The sequence below is a fragment of the Typopeltis vanoorti genome, chromosome 5 (assembly GCF_054136105.1).
Source record: "Typopeltis vanoorti isolate ZY-2024b chromosome 5, IOZ_Tvanoo_1.0, whole genome shotgun sequence".
Classification (NCBI taxonomy): domain Eukaryota; kingdom Metazoa; phylum Arthropoda; class Arachnida; order Uropygi; family Thelyphonidae; genus Typopeltis; species Typopeltis vanoorti.
This window is the reverse complement of record NC_143553.1, coordinates 95,890,792-95,910,536: the sequence shown is the minus strand read 5'-3', so window position 1 is coordinate 95,910,536 and position 19,745 is coordinate 95,890,792. Positions and strand designations below refer to the sequence as shown.

Below are 19,745 nucleotides of genomic sequence, written 5' to 3'. Positions count from 1 at the left end.
CTAATATTTCATTTGCCAGTAACGAAAGTATTTCTATTGACACCTTTCTCTCTTGCCCTTATATTTGCTATCCTCAGATGACTTCATTATTTTAATTCACATATTTACGACTTTTTAGGGATTCAAATATACTAACCAAATATAGCATTGTCCTTAATTATTGTTTTCTAAAATATCCTAAAATTTGGGTTGACAACAATGGTATAATCTTTGATGGACAGCATGGATTTGCTAAAGGGAGGTCGTGTTTTAGTAATCTACTTACTTATTACAATAAAGTGACTGCTTCCTTGGACAGAGGAGAAGGATACACAGTAATATACTTGGATTTTGCAAAAGCTTTTGATAGAGTACCTCATGATAAGTTGACAGTCAAACTAGAGCAGATGGGGTTGGATATTAGATTAGTGCATTGGATTGGAGACTGGCTATCTGATAGGTATCAACAAGTTGTGTATGGGGGTGCAATATCCAGGAAAAGGAAAGTCACTAGTGGAGTGCCTCAGGGATCTGTTTTAGGGCCATTACTATTTAACTTGTATATTAATGATATTGGCAAAGATTTGGATGGAGATATTCAGTTGTTTGCAGATGATGCAAAGTTGGGACGAACCATAAAGAGTAGTGAAGATGTTGTGGCCTTGCAAGAAGACTTGAATAAATTGAGTGATTGGGCAAGCAAATGGGGATGCGAGTTCAATGTTGCAAAATGTAAGGTTTTAAAATTTGGAAAACAAAGATGGGATGCAGAATTTATGCTTGGTGAGAATATATTGTTGGAAGTAGAGGAAATAAGAGATCTGGGGGTGATAGTGGATAAGGATCTAAAATTTAGGGGACACATTGCCAAAATTGTGAAGACAACACAAAGACTTCTGGGATTGATGCGGAGGACACTGACGTGTAGAAGTAGGGAGATTCTTGTTCCATTGTATAAGGCTTTGATTAGGCCACACATGGACTATTGTGCCCAGATTTGGTCACTTGGTTTTCAGAAGGATGAAGAGATGTTGGAAAGGGTCCAAAGGCGACTGACTAAGGTAGTTTCTGACCTCTGGAATGTCGAGTATGAGGAAAGATTGAAAAGATGTAATTTGCAGAGTCTAGTGGAGAGAAGGAAGAGGGGAGATATGATAGAGACCTACAAGTTGGTAAGGGTTGTTATAAGATCAATGGTGGAGAAGTTCTACAGAGAATAGTGGGAGATCAGGGGAGAACCAGAGGTCATCCCTGGAAACTATAAAGAGGGTGTGAGAGGCAGATTTTTTTCGTGCGGAGTTGTGAGTGATTGGAATGCCTTGCCTGAGAGTGTTGTGTCTGCAAGGAGTTTGAATGTGTTTAAGACACGGTATGATGAGATGTGTGTGAGATAAAAGGACCTCCTAGATGAGTCTTTGACTCCATGAGGTGTTTAATAATAATAAATACACAATGAAAAAACTATTTGTTATAGAAATATTTGAACAGTGTTGGCTTTCCTTTTTTTTTCATCATACAACTTCCAGCAGTGGACAACATGCTTCTCCCCAGACCATGGCAAAATAATATCCTACTTTTGATGTTAGGATCAACATCCATTACCTTTTGTTTGAGGTTCCCTGTGATACAAAAGATTTCACCCAGTTCTTTTACCTGAGGTAGGTAGTGGGAAAATGCTTGTTTAGTGCACACATAGGATTCAGATCTTTTTAAACTATAATATAAAAAAAAATCGCATTAAGTGGAATAGCATTGTGTAAAGTAAAATGTGATATAATGTTTTCAAATCACAGTAACTGAAAAATGTGTTAAGTGATAAATGTGTAAAATTAAAATATTTCATTTTTTAATTTTGGATATACAGTAGATAATACAACCCTTATTTAAAAAAAACCACATGACTCAATTGCATGGGCAACATCTTAGTAAAAACCTATTTGGAGTTATGCTCTTGAATCTGTAGAGTATGTTTGAATAAAAAAAAAAAAAAGAGGGAGTGAAAAAGAAAGCTATTAAGAATAACTATGTTTGAGAATCAGCACAGTATACTATTTCAAAAATACTCAAGAAGAAAATTGATAAATAGTGATATTTCAGTTTTTATGTATTTATTTTTTTAGTAAATTGCTACTTTTGTGCATATTTTAAATAATGTATCCCTTATTACCAGTGGTAAAAAATAAATATCATTACTTTGTTAAATATGTCTTCAAATTTAAAAAAATCACAACAAAAAATAATAAGCTTAGTTTAATCCTTTATCCAAGTGTGAGCAAACAAAGTTTGCACCTGAAAGTATCTTCAGGACTGAGCTAAGTCCTGAAGATACTTTCAGGTGCAAATTTTGTTTGCTCACACTTGGATAAAGGATTAAACTAAACTTATAGTCTAACCAAGTGAAAAATAAACTCTCAACATCTTTCTCTGAATCCTGAGTAATTTAATAAGGTTGTACGCTTTTGGCAACTCCTATAGGTGGGGTGATCTCTCATTGCTTCTGCCTTGATGTCTCCACTACTGGGCCTGGCTCCCACTGATGTGACCTCAATAAAGGTCGAAACCGGTCTGGGTAATGGCCCTTGCCTTAATGTGCATAGCATTACATATATCTGCAAGCAGATGTGCTTTGCATTATTGGAGATACTGAGAAAGGAATGATGATAGCTTTCTCCACCTTTGCCACGAGTTGCCTTGGTGTTGCACCACCTTAGCTCAGTCCTGAAGATACTTTCAGGCACAAACTTTGTTTGCTCACACTTGGATAAAGGATTAAACTAAACTTATTATTGTCTAACCAAGTGAAAAATAAACTCCACACACCAAAAAAAAAAAAAAAAAAGTATGCCAAGCTCCAGAGAAACTTTTCATGTAGCTGAATCATCAGAAGGAAAAGCAACAATGAATAAATTGATAGATTTATAATTCTTTCTATACAGAAATATTGAACACTCCATTATATTTGCAACTATAATCAGTGTTTTGGCAGTACAGTTGTGTGCACCATCTACAAGATCATGACTTTTACATTTAAATACTTATAATTAGCATATGACAGAAGAAACTTGAGGTCTCTTAGATTTGATCATAGTGTGCAGCGCCGACTCCTAGTATTTTTTTTGTGTGTGCGATTAATGTTCGCCACCTTTCCAAAAAAAAGTTTTTTTTTGAATAAAGTGTGAATAAAACGAACAGTAAATGAAAATCGCTTTACAGTATAATGTTACCTATGGATTAGTCCTGCTTATACAATTTTTTTTTTTTTTTTTTACACGGAACTCAACAATTAATCATAAGTTGATTTATGATACATCAGAAATTACACTGATATTATCGGGTCCAGGATACAATTTCAGAATTCATTTGTTCGTTTCCGGGAAGATCTGAAGGGGCCCGAACGGAAGACGACATTCATAATTATATGTACCATTCTGTACCATTTGTTGTTCGTTTAAACTCTTATCTCATATTTTTTTGACATCTTTTAGGCTCCTTTTCTTCTGCGGCGCCTGTGTATATTGCACACTTCGCACATGCCACCAGCCGGGCCTGATAATGTGAGAAGGGACCTTGAGATCACAGTTAACGATGTAAACGTTGTTGCCGCCAGTTAGTGACAGTTAATTATATGCCATACTGTCCTAGAAAGTAGTTAATTATATGGATGTTCCAATTAGAGAAGTAACATCTTGAACTACAAAGCTGACAAGGCAAACTCAAGAAAATGCTATCTTTAGTCCAGTGGTATTAGTTACTGAATGGAAAGGATATCAGCAATGTATGGAAAGCTTCGAAAAAGGTGCTTAAACAAGATAGTATCTAAATGTGTCCCTAGAGTTCATAGAACAAATAGTGGGAATGAAATGGATTTACCTTATTAAGCAAGAGATCCATAAAAGAAAATTATGTGGAAAGAATATTGTGAAAAATGAGAGTGAGAAAATTTATGGAATATTATTATTATTATTATTATTACTACATAACACCTACAGGGAGTCCAAAGACTCATCGAGGGAGGGCATCTACTCTACAACTCTGTCACCACCAACCGCAACTATCTTCATCTACACCAATGCCATCTTCCGCCGATCACCATGACAGACAATCGCAAACATCCATGCCCATAGCAGGATTCGAACCCCCAGCCATTTGGCTGGAGAGTGGACACTAACCAGGCCGGCATATATCAAGTTTATGCCAGAAAAAGTACATGTATTTGTGCAGAAAGCTAAATTGGTTGTGCAGGCTAAAGTTGCTTTGTGCTCTGAAGATGCTGGTTTGAAATCTAGCAAAATATAAGTTACAGGTAATAAACATATTTTTTGTAAAATAGTTCATTTGGTTTCGTTAACACCATTAAAATAAGTTATAAATAATGTTCAACACTGTCATGTTGTACTATCATTTTTTATTTTGACAGTGTTGAACATTATTCATAACTTATTTTAAATGGTGTTAACGACACCAAGGAATGCGGAATGCACCAGGAATGCGTTAGCAGAGGTAATCTCAGGTGGTATGGTCACTTAAACAGAATGAGAGAGGAAAGATTAGCAAAACAAGTGTTCTCTGCCAGGTTGCAGGAAAAAGACCCAGAGGAAGACCAAAATATAGGTGAATTGATACAGTAAAAAGTGCCTTAGAAGATAGAAATATAAGATCTGATAATGTTGGAGTCTTGACAGGTAATAGACTGATTTAGTGGAAAATTGTAGATAGGAAGTTAGTAGTGATGTAATTTTTCATGTAGTACTCTCATATCCTGTACACCCCTTGAGGGTATATATCAGGAATTTGATGATGTTCAAACCTAAGCTGGTCTATTAGATTCAAGTAATTCTATAGCTATCTAGGCCAACTTTGCAGTATGCCCTCTGAATTTCAACCATCAATTTCCTGGAATACGGTTCCATCAATATGGTATGCAGCTTGTAATCTGTCTTCTCAAAATGCAGAACTTGACACTTTTCCATATTAAACTAGTATCCATCATCTTTTTTTCCCTTCTCCATGCTGTCAGCATATTTAAATCATCCTGCATGTTCTCTACATCCTTGATTAACTATTAGTCTACCCAATTTTGCTTCATCAGTAGACAAATGAATATTTCCCTTCAGATTGTTTTTCAGCATCAATTATGTACAAATTGAACAGTAGTTGCTCAAGCACACTGCTAGTTGCCTGCTTTCTCCTGAATTGTGCTCTTCTATATATATACTGCTCTTTCTTTCTTTCATTGTTACATGGCTGTCAGTATTCATTATGGAGACAAACTTATTCTAACACAGAATAATTGCTCTAACATAGAAATTTATGCCTATTAGTTCTGCACAGTGATATATTGCTCTTTGATATCTGTCCATCAGCCATCCTCATATCCATATTGCCAGTTTCATATCGATTCTCATGTTCCAGTTTGCTTAACAAAGTTCCTTGTGGCATCCTGTTACATGGCTTTGTAAAAATCCAACATGCATCATGTAGTCATTCCCTTTATCTAACTCAGCCGTCACTCTGTTATAAAAAATTAGTAAAGAACTAGGACATTACCTAACTCTTTACAAAGGCCTATAGTGTATCATATTCTTATTCATCCATTTCTGAATTCTGTCTTTGACCAAATTATCCGATGCCTTACCACTTCTAATGAAATACTGATTGTTCTATAATTTGCCTGCAAAACTATTTTGCACTCTTTCGACCTCAATGAAATTCAACCAGAACTGACTTAAGTAAACAGCCTTGCCAAAGACAATGTGAATTCCTTTGCACATTCTCTTAACATATGAGTTAATATTCCATCTAATCTCATTTGCAATTCATCAACTTCTATTCTCGCATAACTTTTTGTCACAGCAATATTCTCACTCAGTCCTTGCAAAGCGGTCACTCAGTAACTCAACTATTTTGTCTGCTTCTATCACCTAACTACTGTACCCAGTGGCGGCTCGTGGCTTGAAATCGTGGGGGTGCTGCAACTTTCAAAATATACATACATACACACTGTAAGTACAGTGTATACGTGTTTAGATAAACTATCAAAATTATGGTAAAAATTTAAAAAAAATTAAACATAAAAAATATTGTTTATTATCGATAAAATTATACAGTTTAGCATAATTCGAAATTACTTAAAAATAAAATCCGTTATCATAACCCCAATAATGTTCTAAAATAAAAACTATAACAAATGTCATGTCTTTAATTATAATGTCCAAATATTTAGAGACGGAGTAAGGAACCGCGCTACGGACAGTGCCGCATTACGCTAATAGCTCACATCTCACTATGACGTGCATATGCTTGTGCGCGTAGCAATATGACACTGTGGTAAACACAGTGCTGCTAGCATCCTTCGCCCTCCTAAGTGCTACAAGATTATTATTATTATTCCTGATACCTCCAAGGAGTCCGAAGACTCGTCGCGGGAGGACACCTACAACTGTCTCTACACCTAACCTCTACTACGAATCAACGCCATCTACCGCCCACCTCCAACACCACCACAACTAGTAATTTTTGTCTGTAAATTGCGTGTTCTGAAGGGCCGATTTGTATGTATGCGGGATGAAAAACCCGAGTTTCCGGAGAAAAAACCCTGCTACCTCCGTTTGAGATCGGCTAACTCACCTTCGATTGAAATCGACCAGATAAAGATTCCTCCCGTCGCGACGAGAATCGAACTTAGGCCTATTCCAATCGAAGGGCGCAATGTACCGTCGTTCTTCCAATTGCGCTACGGAGGCGCATGATGGATTTTTATTATTTTTTATACAGAATAAGAGAATTGTATAGGATTGTTGATGATAAAATTAAATATGACAAGCAAATATTAATAAATATATTATATATCGAGAAAAATTGGGGGTGCTGCAGTTCCGCAGTGCTTATGCAAGAGCCACGCAACTGTACCATCAGCAATTGTACAAGTTATGATTCCTAGTCATTCTTCCTTTTACTTGCCACATACGAAAAGAACTTAGAGATTTTCTTTGACTACTTCACTAATTTCTGCCCATAATCTGATTTTGTCTTCCTTACCCTGCTGGTCATGTTTTTTTACCTGTGCCTTATACTGCTCATGAGCTTGCTAATCACCTTTCCTCCCTATATACACTCTATAACATTTTATTTTATTACAGCTCCTGCTTAACGATACTACTCTCCTGTTTTCTATATCCTTAGATGTGAAGAATATATTACTTCGTATGAGGCCCCATCCACTGCTAGCACCTTTTTCTTGTAGATTCTTATGCTGCTTAGGCTTCTCCTACACTTTTGATAATCTCCTGCGCGGTAGGCGATTACATATTCCCCTTCTTAAATGACACCCTCCCAAGTTAAGGCCACATGATCAATCTTCCAGTTGGAGATTGTCACCACCTTGGTTACAGACAGACATTGTGTTCCTGCAGCCAGATCCAGCACTCTCGAACCCTGAGTCCAATCTGTCGTGCTGCTTCAAGTGAATAAATTTCATTTTCATCATGTGATCTTTCCTCCTCCTAATCTCTTGTATATCTCTGTAGCTGAAGTTTCTCAATTAGACCTGTACTTATTTGTACTGATTTGCTCACATATCTATTCCACATCACTTTTTGACCTATAATAGCATCCAACAATATATTTTGTCCTGTTGACCTCTATCTCACATTAGGGTGCCTCAAATGAAGTGCGGTACACACGAGTATGTCATTCTGATCTACTATTTTTTGGCCTCAGTTCATCTTCTGTCAGCACTATCCTTCCTTCCATCTTATTATCTCTCTCTATCCCCTCTGAAAATACTGTCTCGTCGCATTCTTTCCTTGTAACTACATCATTTACTATCAGTCAAGTGATGCTAATGCCTATAATATTTTACAAAGTTGCACTGACCAATGTGAGAAACTCTTTCCTCTTATTCCTGATATTTTTTACACTAGTATACATAAACTGTAACATCCCCTAAGACCTCAAATATATTAACACAGCGTATTGACTGTCCCATTCAATTTTATCACTTGAGAAACTAGATTCCAAATTTTTCATTTTCATACTCACCTTGCACCCACCCTAATAGATTTAGTTTTCTCAACTTTGAACTTCAAACTCTCAATGCTTTTTTGAGACATAATTCCAAATCTTTCATAGTGAAAAATTTATGGAGACAAAAACGCACACGTTGGAGTAATTACTTTACTTATAATTAAGAAAATAACACTCAACATTTTGATCTCTGTATCGAGGTCATTATCAGGAAAATACATATGCACAGGACACAAGCTACGCTTTTGTGTAGTGTAGATGACACTACACAAAAGTAAGATAAATAAAGATCGAAACCAGTCTGGATAGTGGCCCTTCCCTTAATACATAGCATTATACATGTCTGCAAGGAGATGTGCTTTGCATTTTGGGAGATACTAAGAGAAGGAGTGATGAGAGCTTGGTCCACCTTTACCACGAGTTGCCTCAGTCCTGAAGATACTTCAGGCGCAAACTTTGTTTGCTTACACTTGAATAAAGGATTAAACTAAATTTAGTATAAGATAAATCTAAATGCTTTGTTCATCATTTACCCTAGCCTGACCTCTGGTGAAAAAAAAATTAAATATCTACAAAAATATGAATTGATTAAACAAAATAAATGTTTATACATATTAGTATAATAATATTCAGATGATAGAAAAAAAATCTCTAAATAAATAAAAATAAAGTTTTATAACAGAACTACTTTAAACACATCTCTAAAGTCCTCTTATATTAAGATTTTCTTGTGCTCGGTTCTGCCATCATGCTCTAGATGCTGTATAGCTAATTAATTATATATAGCTTGTTTAGATTCGGATGATATTTCAGCATCTCACAAGCTTCCTTAAACTTTCAAATCGGGTTTTGGTGAGGTGTAGGGACTAGACTTCACATACCACATTGAAAGAGATCTAAAATTCCTCCCCTCCAATATAGTTGATATGGATAAAAACATCCACCACACTAAATTCTAATAAACAGCTAAGTTGCAATTTAACCAAAGCATAAAAATTAGCCCATCGATTGCTAAGAATTAACCAAGATATCGTTATTACTAAGGCAGATAAAGGCAATGGTACCGTCATTCTTGATAGAGCAGCATACCTTGAAAAAACGAATCAACTGGTATCCGACCACAACATGTACCAATTGGTTAACTATAATCGTACAAACCACATCAAAAAAGGAAAACAGAATTAAGTCATAAATCACGTGGCCAGAGGAAACAATAAGCTATTACCACATTATACCCACACTCCCAGAATTTAAGTCCTGCCTAAAATACAAAACAAACATACCACCATGACTGATAGTTGAGGAATCAACATCCCTAATTATCACTTAGCCGAGAAATTAGCATATACACTCAAGGAGTTGGTGAGTCATTCCCCCTTCCAATATAAAAAATGCACAACACTTCATAAATAAAATTAGAAACATCAGAATCAACTAAAGATTTATTAGTCAGCTTTGAGATAATTGCCCTTTTCACTAATGTTGCAATTGGTGATACTATTCTTCTCAAAGAGAACATATTTCTGCCCAGTACCATGACCCCCCCCCCTCTTTGCCCGCATACTTCGCTCCAGGTGTTATTATAATTGCTACCTGCAAAAAGAAGGTATAGCCCCCCACACACACACACAACTAACTTTTATATGGAGGACTTCAAGCAATGAGCTCCAGATTCAGCAAGCCTAAAATGCCCGGAGTCTGGCTCAGATATGTTGATGATATTTTTGCCAATTGGCTCCACAGCTGCAAAAGATTAAATATATTCCTAAGTCACCTGAATAAACCACAGAAACGTATCCAATTTACTATCGAGATTGAAAACAATAACTCTTCCTTTTCTAGACACAGACACACTTTTCGCACGTCTTTCCTCAGGCTGCCTTTCATTCACGTTCTAATGCAAACCTATACATAAAAATTCATACCACCATCCAACACAAAAACTATCGGTCATCAGCATCCTCAAATGTAGAGCCCTAACGATCTGCTCCAATGATTAGACACTGAACAAAGAATATGAAATTATTAGGCAAACGTTTATAAAAAATGGCTACAACAACAACAACAAAAAAAAAGTTCACCATATTCTCCACAATAATACCATTAAACACAAAAAAAGATTACAAGAATGCTATAGCCGTGCCATACATTGGTATGGCATTGGGGAATATCAGAAAAATTAGAACACTTCATAAACATAACATTAAGGCAATCTTCAAACCTCGTACAAAATTAAGAAGTAAAATCCCCTTCCCTACCTTACCCACCCAGGGGTTTACAAAATTCAGTGCACCTACAACTTACCTTATATAGGGGAAACAGGGTGCATCATCCCAATAAGAAAAGACAAACATAAATGCCACATTAAATTCCTTCACTATAGTAAAACAGGCCTGTCAGACCATGCACTTCAAGCATGTTATTGAATCAACTGAAAAGGCACCAAACCTTGTTCGAAAGAAAGATTACAGAATCCCAACACAAGAAAACCTTAATATAAGAGGACTGTAGAAATGTGTTTAATGTTGTTCCACTATAAAACTTTATTTTTATTTATTTAGAGAATTTTTTCCTATCATCTGTATATTATACTGATCTCTTCTTCTTCTGATGTGTATAAAAAATTATTTTATTTTGTTAATTTATGCTTTTGTATATATTTTATTTTTTAATCAATGGCCAGACTAAGCTAAACAATTAACAAAACATTTAGATTTATCTTACTTTTATGTAGTGTCACGTAGATTGTGTCCTGTGTATGTTTTCCTGGTGATGACATCGATATGTCGAGTGTTATTTTCTTAATTATAAAGAAAGTACTACTAAAATAAAAAGTCAAAAGGCTTCATTTTGGCGATGTAAAATTATTTAAATTAAGGGGATATTAAATCCCACATTATTTCAAAGCGGAATAAAAAACTCAAAGATAGAAATTAAATCAAAGAGTTTCATGCCGATATAAACTATAAAGTTTCCGCGGATTGTAGCGTAGGCTAAAACACATGGTTCAATGCTAGGGCAACTTGTAGCAAAGGTGGATAAAGTTCTAATCACTATTCTTAGTATTTCCCATAATGTAAAACACATAAAAAAAAACCTAGGAGATGTATGATGTTATACATTATGGTGGAAGGTACACTACCCAGACTGGTTTCTACCTTTATTGAGGTCGAAACCAGTTTATTTTTTACCGGATTATTATCTCCTTAATTTAAATAATTTTACATCACTGAAATAAAGCCTTTTGGCTCTTTATTTTAGTAATTTATTGGTGCACCTTTTTGATAACTCGTATCGCAAAATATATAAGTTCTCTTCACTATAATCTCGGTATTATCTAGGTCTACCTACTCACTGATGAGACCAGGCCCGTTTCTACATTTTGCGGGGCCCTGTGCGAAATGGAAAAGCGGAACCCCCGAAAGTTAGTAACATTTATGGAAATTTTAAATTGAAGAATATCTTGTTAATTAATTAAATCAAATACGAAAAATGTTTATGCGCATAAATAAACAAGTATGCTCTTTAGCATCAATTTAAGTAAAGGGAAAAAATTAGTTAAAAAATAAATGTGTTTGTATGTACGTGATATATTATTTTATTATATAAGTACACATTATCATATAAATACACCAGAACAATGATTTATTTAATAATATAAATAATAATATAAAAAAATGAAAAAAATATCAATTTTTATTATAAAGAATGAAAAAATATATGTATAACAACTTATAAGATTTAAAAGAAATCTTAATATATTAAATTTTATTTAACCTAATGCGCTTATCAATAAAATCATTTATAACGCTATCAAAATTCAATTTTTTTTGCAATTTCATGCTCTATAGATATTATTGCCAGGGACGACAAAAGTTCTTGAGACACAGAAGATCGCAAATAGGGTTTTTTTTAATTTTAATTTAGAAAATGACCTTTCTGCTGATGCGACCGTAACTGGACTGGTCAATAATATTTTAAATGTCGTAATAATATTTTGATAAATATCCGACAAATTATTTGCAATTATGAATTTTAAAATATTAATGGGTGCATCTTCTGGAACAATATTTCTAAAAATAATTAATTCATTGTAAAAATCAGATTCATCAATATCTGTATTTAATTTTTGATACAGCTGTTGCAGCAAAATTTTAATTCATTTTCTGTTATTTTTCTTATTAATTTCATATCATAAAGAAATCCAAATGATTTTTCGTAAATTTCATACAATTCAAATCTTTTTTGACAGATTGTAGAGCAGCATCTAAAATTACAAAAAAAGAAATTTATCCTAAAATTATCTTTGTTATCACCTGTGTGTGATTCATCAGGCGTTTCATAATCAAAAAATAAATTTCTTCGACGTACTCGACTTTCTTTAAATTTAATTTCTATTTCTAGTATATTTGACAGTTCTTTAGCAATCTCAAAACAGCTATCAAATCCTGATATTCTCTGCTCTTCAAAGTATTGCACTAACTCTTTAATATGCTTAGTTGCTACGTCTATGGGAATGTTTGCATTTTGTAATACTTTACTTACTAAATTAACTTTTGACAAAATCTCATACCAAATTACAAGGCTTAGTATAAACTCAAATGAATCTTTTGTTCATATACTGAAACCACTTCTACTTTGATAGTATTATCTGATGCAGTTTTAAATAATTCTTTTAGTGCATTTAAAAATTCTGGAATTTGAAAACGTACAGTTCTGATTCTATTCTACATTCCCATCTTGTATCCAGGAGCGCCAAGGGTATTTGTCGCCCAGGTACAAACTTTTATCGGACGTCCCTTAAAAAAATAACTAAAAGAAATTTCATGTAGCATTTACTACAATAAATAAAATAGCAATGTTTTCGCCCGGGTGCAGTACACCCTTTTCACCCTCGGGTTGGTGCGGCTCTGCTTGTATCACATAACGATTTTGGAGTTAATTGTTTAACAAATTTCTTTAATATGTCCCAACTTGAAGTTGAGGCAGCAAATAATGTATATATTTTTTCTAGAACATTAAAAAAAATTATTGCTATAATTGATGATTTTGCGACATCCCCTAAAATCAAATTTAAATTATGACAAGCGCAAGGAGTATAAAATATCTTTTCCTTTTCATTTAAAATGTAAGCACGGACTCCCTTATATACTCCTTTCATATTCGCTCCGTTATCATAGTACCCTTGCCCTCTACAATTTGACAATTTAATATTTAGTTTATTCAAAGTGATTTAATATTTTCAGATATACCTTTACCAGTAGAGTCATTAGTTGTTAAAAATATCAAGAAGTGTTCACGAATTTCAATATCTGCTTTAAATATATGTAAAAATCTAAAATGTACTGAAATTTGCTCCTGATGACTAACATCAGGAGTACAATCGAGAATTATTGAATAGTACTTTGCCTGTAGTATCATATTTACAATATTTTGTTTAATTTTGGTTCCCATATCAACAATTAATTTATTTTGCACAATGGGTGATACATACGAATTTTGTTTCTTACCTATAATTTTTTTCCCCGAACATCGCATTAAATGATCTTTTAAAAGTGGATCAAATTCTGCAATTAATTCTATGATTCCAAAAAAATTACCATTATGGGCTGTGTACAAAGTATCAAAATTACCTCTAAAAGCTAAATTATGTTCGGATAAATAAAGAATTGCTGCTACTATTCGTCTTAAAACATTTCTTAACCGTTCTGCTTCAAATTTGATGACATTTTGATTTGCCTGATCAATTGTATTGTGATTTTTTAAATTACATTCCATTTGTGTCAATGAATACATGCATTTCATCTGCACTGGATTTCGTCGTGCGACTTTAATCTTTCACTTTCATGTCGCCAGTCAGAAAAGCCATTATTAGATAAAAAATTATTATCAGAAGAAAATAATTTGCAACAAAAACAAAAAATAGAGTTGGAAGAGTTTGAATATACAAGCTATCTTCTGTTTTGCTTCTCTCCGTTTGCAATTGTCCTAACATTGTGAGCTGTGGAAAAACACCTCTTGTTGTCATCTTTTGGAAAATCATTTTCAGTCGGAGGAGACGGTGGATCACGTTGTACAATTTGTGTTAGTGTTGTGTTGTTCAAAATTTTGGGCCATGTTGCTGGATCATCAATAGTAAATAGTTCACCTTCCTCTGGTGTCTCAGTTTTAGGATCTTCAATACTCATTGTTTGACCAAACGCGTCTTGTCTTGTTTTAATCCCTTTGAATATTTCAGAACTCTCATTATTAACAAATGTGGAAGCCGAAGAACTGTTTGTAGTTATCTCAGAACTCCCGTTATCAACTGATATATCTGAACAATTATATGAGTTCAACTTCATAAATTTAAACAGTGAATTTCTTTGACGTTCCTCAGCCGCTTCTTTTTCTTGTTTTCGCTTTCGTTTTTCATGCCCACTTGGGTATTTTCTTCCATAATGATCTCTCTCACGACTAATCATACTCTAGAATTAAATATGATAGATTTAATTATAAAATAAGTTAATAAATTAATTTATTTTAGTTAATTTATTAACTAAAATAAGTTAATATTACTTACCTGATAAATAAAAATGAAATTTTTATTTATGAGGTAAGTAATACCTGATAAATAAATGAAAAATTACTTACCTGATAAATAAAATATATCTAAAATAGATAATATTAGAAAATAAATAAATCTAATATAGATTGAAACTGCTATTGAAGAAAAATTCTGATGTCGGATAACCTAAAACCAGTTTACAAAATATATTTTTTAAGATGTTTTGCAAGTAATCTCACATAAAAAAATTGCCATGACAGTACGTGTATATACGTACTTGTTCATAAAATCAAACTAAAATTAAAAAAAAAACTCCTTAAAATTATTTAAAACACCTGTTTTAAAATGCACCTTTCCCTATTTAACACTATGTTGTACGATATTGTTATATATCTTAGAGTAGTTTCAAATACTATCGCTCTAGCGCTACGATCTTATTTCGCTTACTATAATAACAATAGTTGGTTGTAAAATTATATACATATATTTTTCTATATAATAATTACAATATTAATTTATATAATATTAAAAAATTTATTTTCTTTTTTCAATTTTTTGCGCTTTGCGGGGCCCTTTGCCACCGCACAGTTCGCACACCCATGAATACGGCCTTGAATGAGACCTCAATACAGGTCGAAACTGGTCTGGGTAGTGACCTTCCACCATAATGTATAACATTATACATCTCCTAGGAGATGTGTTTTACATTATGGGAAATGCTAAGAACAGTGATCAAAACTTTATCCACCTTTGCTACGAGTTGCCCTAGCATTGAACCATGTGTTTTAGCCTACGCTACAATCCGCCGAAACTTTATAGTTTGCTATATCGGCATGAAACTCTTTGATTTAATTTCTATCTTTGAGTTTCTTATTTGGCTTTGAAATAATGTGGGATTTAATATCCTCTTAATTTAAACAAGTAAAGTAAATACTCCAACACGTTTTTGTCTCGACAAATTCTTCACTATGAATGTTGCCACCCTATAACCTTAAAAGAAATGATTCCAAATCTGTTCAAGTGCAATCCATCAGCATTATACAGGGTGATTCAGAACTCTTGGGCCAAACTTTAAGGGGTGATAGAACACACCTAAGCAAGCACTTTTCTTCATACAATGCATGGTCCGAACTCATGCGGTGAAGCACTAGGTGTTAGCAACTACTGTGTCAGGTAATGAAGAAACACGAGAATGATAGAGATTTGAAACAATTGCAGAAATTACAGAACATAAATTAAAGAATTTTATTGAATAAATTACAGAAACTGATCAAAAGAGCAACACCCAATATTAATTCAGGCTTCACACCTTTGATGTAGTGATTGGCGTACATTGGTGAAAACACCAGGCATTTCTCGTACAGTAGCAGCAGCAATAGAAATCCTGGCAATAAGGTCCTCATTGAAATCGATGGGGCTATCGTAGATCAGGATTTTCATATGGCCCCATAGGGAAAAGTCCAGACATGAGAGATCGGGCGATCGTGGAGGCCAAGCGATGGGACTATCCATCGTCCTGGAAATGTTGCATCCGAAGCGTTCCGCACATCCAGGCTGAAATGGGGTGGCGCTCCGTCGTGTTGGAACCACATACGTGTTTGAATGTTTGCTGGAACAGGGTTCAGTAATTCTGGCAAGACCTCTTGTAAAAATTTTAGGTACGTTCTTCCATTCAGTCGTGCTGGCAGAACGTATGGGTCAATCAAATGGTTACGTAGGATTCCAACACAAACATGTATGCATTCGTCAATGAATAAGACATGTGCATCAAAGTCTGGCTGCACTGCAATCTGCTGCAAGAACCACTGTGCAAAATCCACACCAAGCTAGTAATCTGCATGTGTCAAGGCATGCACCCTCTGTGCATGGTAGGGTTGTAATCGTTGGTCTCATAGAACTTGCCACACCGTCGATTGGGGCACACGTATGGCACGGGAAATTGCTCGCGTGCTACATCCAGGATAATCTGCAACCCTACGTAGAATTTTCTCTGTAACATGTGACATCCTCACACTCCTTGCATGCCCTTATCCTGCATGTCGCTGACAAAGGAGCCTATTTCGCACAGATACCGGTGCAATCGCTGAAAGGTTTTACGATCAGGCACGCGTCTGGTCGGAAAGCGCTCTCGGTACAGTCTTTGGGCTTCCCTCGCATTTCTGTCCGCAGCTCCATAAATGAAATGCATGTCAGCCTTCTCCTGATTTGTGAAAGAATCCATCCTTTTTTGCACTCCACGGTAGAAATAATAAATTTAGTTTAATCCTTTATCCAAGTGTAAGCAAACAAAGTTTGTGCCTGAAAATATCTTCAGGACTGAGGTAAGGTGGTGCAACTTGCAGCGAAAGTGGACCAAGCTCTCATCACTCCTTGTCTCAGTATATCCCATAATGCAAAGCACATCTCCTTGCAGACATGTATACTTCTATGCATTAAGGGAAGGGCCACTACCCAGACCGGTTTCGACCTTTATTGAGGTCTCGTCAGTAGGAGGCAGATCCAGAGTGGTGATACTAAGGCAGAAGCAATGGAGAGGTCATATTTACCTATACGAGTTGCCAACCGGTGTACCACCGTATTATTAAATTACTCTGGATTTAGAGAAAGATGTTGGAAGTTTATTTTGCACTTGGTTAGACTATAATAAATTTAGTTTAATCCTTTATCCAAGTTTAAGTAAACAAAGTTTGTGCCTGAAAATATCTTCAGGACTGAGGTAAGGAGAAAGGTTAAGTGGGTAGATTATGTGCCTTCCATATTCCTGGGATTTTTAGACCATTATTGTTGTTAAGATTAGGGTTGTTGATAAGAATCTCATAGGCTTCCTTAAATTTACGTTTATATCATGTTTTGGTGTAATGTAAACAACAGATATTTTTCCAGTCAATTCTTTGTAAAGTGTTTAGGGCATGGCCAGAAAGGCCAGCTTTACCATAGTTGTTATATTTAATTTGTCGTTTATGTTCCTTTTGTCTGATAGGAATTCCCCTATAATCAACAATTTTCCTTAGCAGTTCTTAAGTATATATACATGCATAAATCTTACCAGGAACATTCAGGAAGGAAATTCCTCATTGATTCTCACATTTAGTGTTATTTCCCTTTTATTTATAGATGGGTACCATGAGATCTCTACTTCAGTCATCCAGAATTTGACCCTCTGACCATTTCTGAATTATGCTTCCATATTTGAGCATTTCTGGCCGAATATCATCCACTCCAGCTGTCTTTCCATATTTCAGGTTTTAGATGGCTTTTTCTACTCTTCAAGTACTGTTGAGTGTTTTTTTAGCTGTCGCTGCTTGTTTCATTTAGTAGCCTTTCAAAGTAATTACTCCAGACATCAAGAATATCTTTATTTTCTGTTTTCATGTCACGTTTCTCAGTTTCTAAACTTTTTCAATAGCTTTCCAGAATATTTTTGCACCTTCTGGATCTATAATTATTATCACGACCTGCAAGGAATCCAAGGACTAATCACACACATACATATATAAGCATTAAATCCTATAACTAATGATTGCCTCCTAAATTAATTTAAGAGTTTTAAGAGTAATTAGGGATCCTAGAAAATGATCATGTATTTAAATTTTCTGCAATAAGGTAAGTTGTCTTCCCCCCCCCTCCCATTTGATTCGCTGTGTCTATGAGTGACAGATGAATTTTTTGTGTTCTTTTAGGTGGATATAATAGATGAGTTTGTGGCTGCAACAGACTTCTGAAATTAAGAAGGGATACAGTTTATCTTGGGAAGAATGAAAAGGGCAGATAACTTAATGCGGGAGGACTGAACGCTCTATGGAGATTGCGTTTTTAAGGTTCTTGGGTAACTGAGATACAGGGAATATAAATAGTATTCCTATGATCTGTATGCTGTGGGTTGGTGTTTTGTTAGGTTTGTAGTTATTAACTAAGAAAGTATGGTTGGATTTAGTTGTAAGAATTGTCTTCTCAGAACAACTTTCTGATACTGTTAGCCAGTGTTTTAATAATATCATTATTGCTGAGAAGGCGAAGGTGATGATATTGGAAATATACCACTCATGTGAGTATATTTTCTATATTAAGAAAGAAAGGGAGGATGTGTAATTAAAGTGTCAGGACAGATTATTTTGCTTTATATTTCTGTAGTGAACTAGAAACACCAGAGTTTTATTTGAAAAATATGTCTGAACCATGCAACCAAAGAGAGAGAATATGTGATCAATATATTTTAGCCACAAGGTACAACACATCGTGTTGAGTATTTTTTTTTTTTTTTATATCCATTTTCCTCAATTACATTATTCTCCACTGAGTTCTAGGCGTCAAAGAAATTCTTTGGACTTCCGACTTTGACTATCAAGCGAAAATAAAGAACAGTGCAACAGTGAACATCCACCTCTGGGTAAATGCTCTCTGCCTCGAGGAAGATACAACTATTAAGGAAAAAAAAAAAAAAAAAACAGCTGCTGCTAAACTGTGGACATTTTTTTTTACATGTTCACATCTAGCAGATCATGCCTTGGACCACAACTCATAGATTCGTGTGTGTGTGTGTGTGAAGGAGATGAAAAAAAAACAAAAACTCATTTTATTGCAAAAAGTTTCAAAAATGAATGATAGACCACTATACGAGGGTGGAAAGTTCTCGGCCTAACAATGAAAAAACATTCATAATTTCAAAATTGTTTTCATTTTTGAACATAATCTCCCTTAAAACTAATACATTTATTCCAGCGCCATTATCTTGTCTCTGTATACTAGTGGCCAAAATTGTGGAAACCTTTTGGAAAAAGTGTATTTCTGAGGTTTGATGGCTCATAACACCACCTTTTTTTTTTGAGTAATACCATAAAATTATATATATATATACAGGGTGTTCGGGATAAATTTGACATATTTATAATTAATTATATTTTTCCGTAAGTTACATGTATTAACACACACTTCTCTTCATTTAAAAGTTTGGACCCTTCTTCATTCATATACAAGATGTCAGAAAGGATGGATAGCTGGAACCCACCTGAATCATGGAAGAGAATAACTTGTATCATGATGATTCGTGCCCGCCATCAAAATAACGATATTACGACTGCTGCCCAATGCTCCCTGAATACAGTAAAAACAATCAGGCATGAACTAGAGACTTGCAATGGTGACTACGAGGATGTAGCAAGAAGAAAGATCCCTAGCAGACGATCTGATTGCGTTC

General features: G+C 34.8%; 1 protein-coding gene across 2 annotated transcripts in view; it reads right to left on the bottom strand.

The window, feature by feature from the left end:
• Mtmr6 (Myotubularin related protein 6) overlaps positions 1 to 19,745 on the bottom strand; it is a 401,631-nt gene that overhangs the window by 25,018 nt on the left and 356,868 nt on the right. The window contains exon 17 of one of the 2 annotated variants that reach the window (XR_016548365.1): positions 1,582 to 1,693. The gene's annotated coding sequence lies outside the window, so the exon portion shown is untranslated. Of the gene's footprint in view, positions 1 to 1,151; positions 1,694 to 19,745 lie in introns of those variants that run through there. The other variant, XR_016548364.1, reaches the window with a different exon arrangement.